The 11831-nt window shown below is 43.1% G+C and overlaps 1 pseudogene; it reads right to left on the bottom strand.

Moving 5' to 3' along the window:
- Window positions 1-5058: 5058 nt before the first annotated feature.
- LOC116756866 lies at window positions 5059-8796 on the bottom strand (annotated as a pseudogene).
- Between the last annotated feature and the right edge of the window lie 3035 nt (window positions 8797-11831).

Here is an 11831-nt window from a genome sequence, read left to right as displayed (position 1 = left end):
GGACTATCTCTCCATTCGCTTAGTTCTTCTTAGATTTCATTAATCAAAATTTTGTAGTTTTTCTCATATAGTTCTTATACATATTTTATTAGGTATGTATCTAAGTATTTCATTTTGAGGAGTGCTAATGTTAAGTGATAGTGTGTTTTTAATTTCAAATTCCACTTGTTCATTGCTGGTTATATAGGAAAGCAGTCGACTTTTGTATGTTAACACTGTATGTTAACACCTCCAATCTTACTATAATCACTTATTAGTTCCAGGAGGGTTTTTTTGTTGATTCTTTTGAATTTTCTATAGAGATAATCATGTCTTCTATTAACAAAATCAGTTTGATTTCCTCCTTCCCAATCTGTATAATTTTGATTTCCTTTTCTTTTTTTTTAACTTTTTATTTATATTGGAGTATAGCTGATTAACAATGTTTTGATAGTTTCAGGTGCACAGCAAAGGGACTCAGCCATACATATATGTGTGTCCATTCTCCCCTAATTATTTCTTTTTCTTGTCTTATTGTATTAACTAGGACTTCCAGGACAATGCTAAAAAGCAGTGGTGAGAGGATACATCCTTTCCTTGTTCTTTATCTCAGTGGAAAATCTTCTCACTAATGTTGGAATCTCACCATTCAGTATAATGCTACTGCAGGTTTTTTTGTAGATATTCTTTATGCCATTGAGGAAGTTCCCCTCTAGTCCTAATTTACTGGGAGTATTTATCATGTATGGGTGTTGGATTTTGTCAAATGCTTTTCCTACATCTATTAATATAATCATGTGATTTTTCTTCTTGAGACTGTTAAGGTTGTGATGTAATGGATTATATTAATTGATTTTCAAATGTTGAACAAGCCTTGCATACCTGGGGTAAATGTCACTTGGTATATAATTCTTTTTATACATTGTTATATTCTATTTACTAATATTTTGTTGAGGATGTTTTACATCTATGCTCATGAGAGAGACTAGTCAGTTTTCGTTTCTTGTAATGTCTTTCTCTGGATTTGGTAATTATAGTAATGCTGGCCTCATAGGATGAGTTAGAAACTATACCTGCTGCTCTATCTTCTGAAAAACACTGAGAGAATTGGCACAATTTCTTACTTAAATGTTTATTTTATTTTATTTTTTCAAATTTATTTATTTATTTTTATTTTTGGCTGCATTGGGTCTTTGTTGCTGCTCATGGGCCCTCTCTAGTTGCAGCGAGCAGGGGCTACTTTTGGTTGCAGTGCGTGGGTCCCTCATTGTGGTGGCTTCTCCTGTTGCAGAGCACAGGCTCTAGGCATGCAGGCTTCAGTAATTGTGGCGTGTGGGCTCAGTAGTTGTGGCTCACGGGGTCTAGAGCGCAGGCTCAGTAGTTGTGGCACACAGGCTTAGTTGCTCCGCGGCATGTGGGATCTTCCCAGAGCAGGGCTCGAACCCCTCTCCCCTCCATTGGCAGGCAGAGTCTTAACCACTGCACCACCAGGGAAGCCCCTTAACCATTTTTAAGTGTACAGTTCAGTGGTTTTAAATACCTTCACAATGTTGTACAGCCATCACCACCATCCATTCCCATACCTCTTTTCATCTTGTAAAACTGAAACTTAATAGGTATAGCAATACCTATTAAAAAAATAACTCTCCAGTTATCACTGTGCACAAGCATTCCAATTTCTCCACATCCTTGTCAACACTTGTTGTTTTCTGTTTTTTTGATAGAAGCCATCCTAACTAGTGTGAGGTGATATCACATTATAGGTTTTTTTTTAATATTTATTTTTATTTATTTATTTGGTTGCACCGGACCTTAGTTGCGGCTTGCTGGCTTCTTTTGTTGTTATTGTTTTTATATTCGCTTTTTCTTTTTTTTTTGAATTTTATTTTTTTATACAGCAGGTTCTTATTAGTTATCTATTTTATACATATTAGTGTATATATGTCAATCACAACCTCCCAATTCATCCCACAACCCCTCACCACCACCCCCCGGCTGGCTTCTTTAATTGCGGCACCTGGGCTCCTTAGTTGCAGCTTGCAGGCTCCTTAGCTGCAGTTCGCCAGCTCCTTAGTTGTGGCATGTGTGTGGGATCTAGTTCCCTGACCAGGGATTGAACCCAGCCCCCCTGCATTGGGAGCATAGTCTTAACCCCTGTGCCACCAAGGAGGTCCCCACATTATAGTTTTGATTTACATTTTCCTAATGATCAGCAATGCTGAGCATCTTTGTGTGTGCTTCTTGGCTATTTGTATATCTTCTTTGGAGAAATGTCTATTCAAGTACTTTGCCCATTTTTTTTTTTTTTTTTTTTTTTTGCGGTACGCGGGCCTCTCACTGTTGTGGCCCCCACCATTGCGGAGCACAGGCTCCGGACGCACAGGCTCAGCGGCCATGGCCCACGGGCCCAGCCGCTCCGCGGCACGCGGGATCCCCCCAGACCGGGGCACGAACCCGCGTCCCCTGCATCGGCAGACGGACCCCCAACCACTGCGCCACCAGGGAAGCCCTTTGCCCATTTTTGAATCAGGTTGCTTTTTTATTGTTGAGTTTAAGAAGTTCTCTATATATTCTATATATTAATGCCTTATCAGATAAATGATTTGCAGATATTTTCTCCCATTCTGTTGTTTTCCTTTTTACTCTGTTTAGTGCCTTTTGATGCACAAAATTTTTAATTTTTCATAAAGTACAATTTGTCTGATTTTTCTTTTGTTATTTATGTTTTTAATTCATAGCTAAGAAATCATTTCCAAGTTCAATGTTGTGAAGCTTTTCTCCTATGTTTTCTTCTAAGAGTTTTATTCTTTTAGGTTTCACATTTAGGTCCACGATCCATTTGGAATATTTTTATATTATGTTAGCTAAAATCCAACTTCATTATTTTGCATATGTATATCAATTTTCCCCAGAATTATTTGTTGAAAAGACTGTTCTTTCCCCATTGAATGATCTAGGGACTCTTGTCAAAAATCATTTGACCATATATGTGATAGTTTATTTCTGGGCTCTCTATTCTATTCCATTGTTCTATATGTCTGTATTTATGACAGTACCACACTGTTTTGGTTACTGTAGCTTTTTAGTAAGCTTTGAAATCAAGAAGTGTGAGTCCTCCAGTTTTGTTCTTCTTTTTCAAGATTGTTTTGACTATTTGTGGTCTCTTGAGATGTCATGTGAATTTTAATATGCTTTTTATCTATTTTTACAAAAAAAAGTAGTTGGTATTTTGGTAGGGATTGCATTGAATCTGTAAATTGCTTTGGGTAATATTGACATTTAAACAATATTAAATCTTCCATCCCATAAATACGAGATGTGTTTCCATTTATTTATGTCTTATTTAATTTCTTTCAGCAATGTTTTATAGTTTTCATTATACTTAACCTCCTTGGTTAACTCTTAAGTAATTTACTCTTTTTGATGCTATTGTAAGAGGATTTTCTTTGTAACTTCCTTTTGAAATTTTTCATTCTTAGTATGTAGAAATGCAACTGATTTTTGTGTTGACTTCGTATCCTGTTTTTTTGCTGAATTAATTAATTAGTTCTAACAGTTTTTTGGGGGAGGGAATCTTTAGGATTTTCTACATATAAGATTATACCATCTGCAAATAGAGATACTTTTACTGCATTCTTTCCAATTTGGATGCTTCTATTTATTTTTCCTTGCCTAATTGTTCTGGCTACCACTTCCAGTACTATGTTGAATAGAAGTGGTGAAAGTGGGCATCCATCCTTACCTTGTTCCTGATCTTAGATGAAAAGCTTTCAGTTTTTCACCATTGAATATGATGTTAGCTGTGGGTTTTCATACACAGCTTTTGTTATATTGGGGTCATTTCCTTATATTCTTAAGTTTGAGTGTTCTTTATCTTGAAAGGGTGTTGAATTTGACAAATGCTTTTTCTGTGCCACTTGATATGATCATGTGGGTTTCTCCCCCTCCATTCTGTTAATGTGATGTATTGTATTGATTGATTTTCATATAATGAAACATCCTTGCATTCCAGGAATAAATTGCACCTGGTCATGGTGTATAATCCTTTTAATATGTTGCTGAATTTGCTTTGCCAGTGTTTTGTTGAGGATTTTTGCATCAATGTTCGTAAGGGATATTGATCTTTAGTTTTCTAATAGTATCTTTGTCTGGCTCTGGTATCAGGGTAATGCTGGCCTCACAGAATGAGTTAAGAAGTGTTCCCTCCTCTTCAACTTTTTGCACAAGTTTGGGAAGGATTGGTGTTTGTTCTTTTTAAAATGTTTGGTAGAATTCACCAATGAAGGCATCAGGAAGGGAGTTTTCCTTTGTAGGGAGATTTTTTGATTGTGAATTCAATCTCTTTACTTGTTATACGTCTATTCAGATTTTCTGTTTCTTTGTGATTTAGTCTTGGGTTATTTTTCTAGTTATTTGACCATTTCATCTTGGTAATCCAATTTGTTGCTATATACTTGTTAATAGTAATCTCTTATAATCCTTGTTATTTCTGTAGATTCTGTAGTTATGTTCCCACTTTCATTTCTGATTTTAGTAATTCGAGTCTTTTCTCTTCCTTTTTGGTCTCTCTAGCTAGAGGTTTGTCAATTTTTTTGAAGAAGCAACTTTTTGTTTCATTGATTTTTTTCCCATTGTTTGTATATTCTGTTTCATTTATCTCTGCTTTATCTTTATTATTTCCTTTTTTTCTGCTAGCTTTGGGTTTAATTTGTTCTTCTTTTTCTAGTTCCTTAAGTTGTATAGTTAAATTGTTGATTTGAGATCTTTTTTTTTTTCATGTGTTTATAGCTATAAATTTTCCCCTTAAAACTGATTTCACTGAGCCCTATAAGTTTTGGTATGTGTGTTTTGTCAACTATTGTTGTAGAGCATACTATTATTTTTTAATAAGCTGTTTCTCTTTCCACTGTTGATTATGAATGTACAAAATATACAAAACCAAAAGAAAAAGAAAATACTCATCCTCAAATCCATTGTGGCTCTAACCCAAGTCTGTGCACAAAATCCAACCAATGCACTGTTTTCTTAGAAAACAACTGATGCTGAGACAAGTGAAGGAGAGGGCTGTGAGAGGGCAAGTCATCTTATTGAATCCACCCAGGAAAGCCGTGGTGGTCCACGTCCAAAGCCATCATAGCCACTCGGGTGGTAGAAGGCACAGTTGTTCTCATAGCAACAGTTGCTATGAGAACATCATGATATGTCAACAAACAGGGCAGTTTGACATGTCTCCTCCATGGCTGTGGCCTCCATCAGGCCCTTGGTGACCCCCTTCTCCATGGCCAGAGCCATCATAGCCACGGTACTTACGAGGGGGTAGCCTTTGATGGTCATGACCTCAGTGACCAGAGGTGGCTGACAGGGCAAGGGAGCTGGAGGCCTCACACTGACAAGGTTCCAGGTGGAGGCCAGGAGCAAGCTAATTCCCAAAGGAGTGCAAGTAGTATGACTGTCAGGCCCAGCACACTGGGCTTCAGCTGATAGAAAGCTGGTCTCACTGAAGTGTTTTACAGTTTCCAGAATGAGCTGTAGACCACCATCAATGGCCTCACCTATGCAAGCTGAAACTTTCACTGGATGCCAGTATGAATTTGCCATCACTGAACCTAGCAGACCCATGATGCAAACTTGGGTATTCACAGAAGATTGCAAAGTCTTACTTGAGAAAGGACTCAGAATGTAAAGCTTATGTGAGAGGAGGAGTGGACATGATGTGTACTCTAGAACTCAAATCCAACTGGATTGAGCCTTCTCCGTGCAGTAGGATACACAATACCCCTTTTGCCATCTCCTCACCCCATAAGGAAGAATGAACTTGACTGGGATGATTTCATAAGTGCAGCTGATCCTACATCAGAGTTCTGTGTGCGTGAGGAGGACCCACAATAAGAGAGTAGAGGTATTCTCCAGGATAACCAGCTTTAGGTTCTCAGGCATAAAGGGTAATACCAGAAAGAGGCTTGGGATACAGGGCAAGTCTCCTCAAAAAGTGAAGGCAACTTGGTCTCCTCTTAAGCAGTCCAAAGTAAAGAATGTGTCCAGTCTCTCTCCTCCCCAGACTGGAGGAAAATATGTACATCAATGTGCACCAGTGATCAGAAAACCCACAGGAACCCAGGCAGGTGGGCCCTGAGGGGGCCAGCTCATCAGCTGGGGAAAGGGGAAAATGGGCCTCACAGAAGCCATAAAAGTGTGAAAGGAGCAAGGCTACAGTACATAAGGGTGTGTGTGGATGGGGCGGGCAGGTGATTCCCTAGGGCAGGAGGGGCCGTTGACACTCGGGTGGTAGAAGGCACAGTTGTTCTCATAGCAACAGTTGCTATGAGAACATCATGATATGTCAACAAACAGGGCAGTTTGACATGTCTCCTCCATGGCTGTGGCCTCCATCAGGCCCTTGGTGACCCCCTTCTCCATGGCCAGAGCCATCATAGCCACGGTACTTACGAGGGGGTAGCCTTTGATGGTCATGACTTCAGTGACCAGGGACATAATGAGGCCGGTGGCCATGGGGCCCCCCATAACCAGGGCCTTCATGGGGCTGATGTCCATCACAAGCACCCATTCCTCCACCAGGGCCTTCATGGAGACCATGCCCACCGCCTCCAACCATGCCCCCACCAGGGCCCCCTTGTCCATTTGGGGGTCTTCCTCCAGAGCAACCTCCTCTGGTCCCTCAGAATGGAAGAGGTTCATTTCCTCCTTGGCCACCACGGCCTCTATGGGATGGTCCAGGACCTGGTCCTGATACCCCCAGCGTCAGGCCACCCTGAATGGGGAAAACTGGGTCATCCTAGAAGGGATTGCACTGCCCCCAGGGAGGGGGTGGGGGACCCAGGAGACGTGGACCACTGGCCCACCAGGGCACCCAGGGCCTACATGGGGACCTGGCATTGGTCCCCTAGGTCCAGGGGGGAAGTGCTGTATGCTCTTGGGGGCTCCTGGGGCCTCCCGATAGAAAAACCATTGGCTATCAGATCAGGGCCTAAGAGTCTGTGTGGCACTGGCATCTGCTTGACCTCGTCTGGATAGTCTGTTTGTTTCAGCAGTTCCTCTGCGAGATGACTGTTAGGGCTACCCACGATGGAGGGAGGATCGATGCCTCCTCCTCCAGAACCCAGGGGGCTCTTCCCGGCACCCATGTTTTCCATAAGACCGTCCAGAACAGAAGGCAACTTGGAAACACTTACCCCATCTGGTGAACCACAGCCCAACCAACCTAATAGGCTCCAGGGTCTCAACATATGGGGCTTAATCCATGGAACATTCCTCATCTAGGGGGATGAATAGGGCTCAGGATCAGGATTGTGAGGACTTTCCTTGCTCAGGAAGAGCTCCTGAAGGATCCCCTTCTCCTGCTCAGCCTGGATATACTGATCCTGGCTACTGCTTCCAGGGGTGATGAGAGGCGAAAGCAGCACCAGGAGCTGGGGGCACACCCAGGGCACATTCTCCTCCATGCTGTCGTGGCTCAGACGTCGGGCTACCTCAAATGCATGTCGGCCTGACAGTATCTCTCACTTAGCTGACTCACCAAAATCCTTGATCTTATTCACATCTACTCGTTCAGTTTCATTCAGTTCAAAATAGAAATACTCTCTGTTTGCCCTCCTCAGGTCGCATCACAGTTTTCCTCTTCCTGCCCTTCCGGGTCAGCTGGCTAGGCTCTCCACTGGCTTTGCATCCCAAGCTCCTGGTTCCAAAGAGGCAGTATCCATGAGTTCTGGGACTTCAACAGTGGGAACTGGGGTCCCTGGATGTTCTGTGTCCATAGCCGCAGAAGGAGGTGCTGGCTCTGGGGAAGAAGGTTTGCTGTGCTTGGTTCTGTGCTTGTTTTCCATTCAAATGGGCTTGACTTGGCAGCTGTGGGTGACAGCACCTTCTTCTTCTTCTTAATTTTGATGCCTGGACAGGTGCTGAATTTAGTGCCTCCAAAAAGCCCAGGCCCTCCATAGGCTATGGTGGGATGATCTTCACTTTGATCTCTTTGGTGGCATTGGGTGTCATGTTGAGTGGCTTGTATTTCTTCTCTGCGGGGGGTGCAGCATCTCCTGGGGCAGCTCTGGAACTCTGACACTTGAGGGAGATGGGTTTAAGGTTGTACGTGTCAGAAACCACCACTGCACTGGCATTCTTCTTTACAGGCACTGAAGACGGGGTCTCCAGCTCTAGCCTAGTGGAAAGGAATGTGACGTGACTGGGCACCACAGTTCAGAGAGACCTGGGCTTCTCCCTCTTCTCCTCTGGGGCCTCCTCAGTCTGAGTCTCAGCCTTCACCTCAGTCCAAGGTCACTCAGGAGGGATGGTTCAACTCTTTCCCTCTTCTTTCCATTTCTTCTTATCTTTCTCAGCAGGCTGGGTACTGCTCTGGGAGTGGATGACAGTCATTCAGTCACTGATAAGGACTGAGGCCAATTTCCAGAGCTCTTCATCCTTACTTGACTTGCTCAGTTGCTTCACCAGTTTGGCTGTGTTGTGCTGCTTGAGATGGTCAACAGTGAGTGGTAGATGCTGCAGCGTCAGCAGAATTTGCTGCTAGAGGGGAATGTTGCTTGTTGTCTTTGAATACGTTAGCCAATTGTTAAGAAACTTGTAACTACCAACATCAGTAAACTTGACCAATATTTCTAGTTGAACAGGTCTGCAGGAGAGTGTTCAAGTAAATACATCGACTTACTGTCTTTCGTGCTTCCTTTATCATACTGAAGATCTTCGAAATCCCATCCACACTCTTGACTTCCCCATCTCAGTTAAGGAAGCTATCCAGCTTCCTTAAGCCTAAGGAGGCTTTTTGGGGTCAATGGGACCTGAACCCATGATCAAGGTTTTATCGGACTTGGGGTGGAGAAGGTTAAAATTTGGGGGAAAAAAATAAAAAAACCAACCAGAACCCCAAACTCAATTATTTGGGGGGCCTCATTGGATCAAAAATTCTCTTTAAAAACAACTAAGCCCAGCTCAGTATTCATCCCCCCCCCCCGCCCCGCCACCAACTCCATTTAGGGAGGGGGGTTGTAGAAAAAAAGTTCTGAGTGGATTCAAAAAAGTAAATGCTGGATGAGTGAATTTGGGTGTGTTTGGGAAGGGAGGGTTGTTAATTATTTTTGAAGCTACGTGGTGATGGTCCTTCAGCCACAGATTTCAAGTCCCAGGCAGAGTGGGCTGGTGGGGTGGGCAAGGTAGGTGGCAAGAGGCAGAAGACACAAGTGCTTGGGCTTGTGGCTGCTGTTTTCCCTCCTCTGACACCCTCAAGTTCCTTTCAAGGTCTTCGATGTTGCTGCGGTTTTTCTTTTTTCCTCATGGCCGTCCTGTCTTTCTCTGAGAAAATTCAAACCTCTAAAAGAACCCCAGAATCGAGCCTTCTATTTCTCCCTTCAATTCCATCAGAAGGAAAAGAGAAAAATGAGCCGGGGGGGAAATAGGGGTGCCAGCCCTTTAAATCCCCGGGAATTTAGCTATATGGGTAGGAGCTTGCAACAGGGTGGGATGTGCAGCAAAAACTGCCTGCCTCTTCGTCTGCACCTCGGTGATCAGAAGCAAGTCTTCCCCTGGAAGTTGTAAGCAAGCCTTCAATAGACTCTGGAATTCCAAAGTTACATGAGGCAGATTCTGCTAGTGAAGTTGTTGTCTAGGTGGGGAGATAGCATCCTGGTGCTTTCTACTTTGCCGTCTTCCCAGAATCCTCTCTTGCTAACATTTTGTCCTCTGAAGCATGAATTGTGGTGATTACAATCTTTACAGTAAAACCAGGAGCTAAAATTGCCAGTAGTTCTCTTTTGGAGTTTCATTCTAAAGGAAAATTTTAAATAAAAAATAAATACAGGGCTTCCCTGGTGGCGCAGTGGTTGAGAGTCCGCCTGCCGATGCAGGGGACACGGGTTCGTGCCCCGGTCTGGGAAGATCCCACATGCCGCGGAGCGGCTGGGCCCGTGGGCCATGGCCGCTGAGCCTGCGCGTCCGGAGCCTGTTCTCCGCAACGGGAGAGGCCACAACAGTGAGAGGCCCGCGTAACGCATAAAAAAAAAAAAAAATAATAAATAAATAAATAAATAAATACATAGGGCTTCCCTGGTGGCGCAGTGAATAAGAATCCACCTCTCGGGCTTCCCTGGTGGCGCAGTGGTTGAGAATCTGCCTGCTAATGCAGGGGACACGGGTTCGAGCCCTGGTCTAGGAAGATCCCACATGCCGCGGAGCAACTGGGCCCGTGAGCCACAACTGCTGAGCCTGCGCGTCTGGAGCCTGTGCTCCGCAACGAGAGGCCGCGATAGTGAGAGGCCCACGCACTGCGATGAAGAGTGGCCACTGCTTGCCACAACTAGAGAAAGCCCTCGCACAGAAACGAAGACCCAACACAGCCAAAAATAAAAATAAAAAAAAAAAAAAAAAAAAGAATCCACCTCCCAATGCAGAGGACACGGGTTCGAGCCCTGGCCCGGGAAGATCCCACATGCTGCGGAGCAACTAAGCCCGTGTGCCACAACTACTGAGCCCTCATGCCACAACTACTGAAGCCCGTGCACCTAGAGCCGGTGCTCTACAAGAGCAGCCACTGCAATGAGAAGCCCGTGCACTGCAACAAAGAGTAATCCCCGCTCGCCACAGCTAGAGAAAGCCTGAGCAGCAATGAAGACCGAACGCAGCCAAGAATATAAATAAATATATATATATATATAATATATATATTATATATATATATTTCACTGACAGATAATCTCAGAAACAATGATCTAAATGTTTGATCATAGGGAAATATTAAGTAATTGTGTATTTACTCCAAGAGGTATTTTCTAAAATGGTCATTCTCTACATTACTTCTGTTCCATTGCCTTGCTTTAATTTACTTTATAGCACTTGACATTTGCATTGTTTGTTGTATGTGTCTCTCACTGGCATTAAGTCCTCAGGGTAAGAGCTTTGGCATATTCATTACTGAATCCTTGTCATCTAAAATAGAACCTGGCAAATTATAAGAACTAAGTAAATATTTGTTGGGTATATGCATGAAGGAAACATGAAATTTGGGGGGGACATAATATTTAGTAAAAAGTGCAGAAAATAAAATGAAATGTATTCTTCCATTAAAACAATAAAAAATGAGACACATTGACAGAGTTTGGAATTTAGGAACTTGGAGACAATGGTCACCAAGGTTATGTGGAGAAACGAAAATAGTTTATATGATAGGAGACAGGATTGTCGGCAATGTTTTCTCCCCCTCCTTCTCTTTATTCCTGGTATTAGTGTTTCAAAATGGTCTGTACACTGAAAACAAACAGCTTTTTAAAAAAGTCATTTTCCTGAGGCAGATGAAAGTATGGATAGAATATTATGCTTACCAAACTTATTCCTGACAAATTGGGCTCTATATTCCAGGTAGGAAGGAACGGTCCCTGGAGCTTTCAGAGAGAGGATAATAAAGACAAAGAAGGAGAATGATTTGCTTACTGTTTGAACAGTAAGTCACAGAATATAATTAAAGGATGTGGGGAGCAGGGGACAGAAACTAGCTTCTCTGGTCTGTTTCCACAGGCTCTATTCCGCATTTAACAATAGAACACCAATAACTAGCCAAAGCCAGAACATAGAGTCACACATTCTGTACATGTCACAAAGGTGCCAGAGGCAGGAAACAAGTGGCAGCTGATATTCAGACCCTGCTCTACTCTCCAAGCCACTGAAACCTGGTGTGAGCCTGTATCTGCCCAGAGGATGTACATTTTTCTAATTTTCACACAGGCATTGCAGGGGACAGGTATTGAAATGGGTCTTTGACTTAGCATGTTGGAGCCTGTTGCCGAGTGTTGAACCATGTCAGTCTCCACTCCACTAAGGACTAAGGTCAGGCTTAA

The sequence above is a fragment of the Phocoena sinus genome, chromosome 1 (genome assembly GCF_008692025.1).
Source record: "Phocoena sinus isolate mPhoSin1 chromosome 1, mPhoSin1.pri, whole genome shotgun sequence".
NCBI lineage: Eukaryota > Metazoa > Chordata > Mammalia > Artiodactyla > Phocoenidae > Phocoena > Phocoena sinus.
The sequence above is the reverse complement of the archived record's forward strand: the minus strand, read 5'-3'. Positions and strand labels throughout refer to the sequence as shown.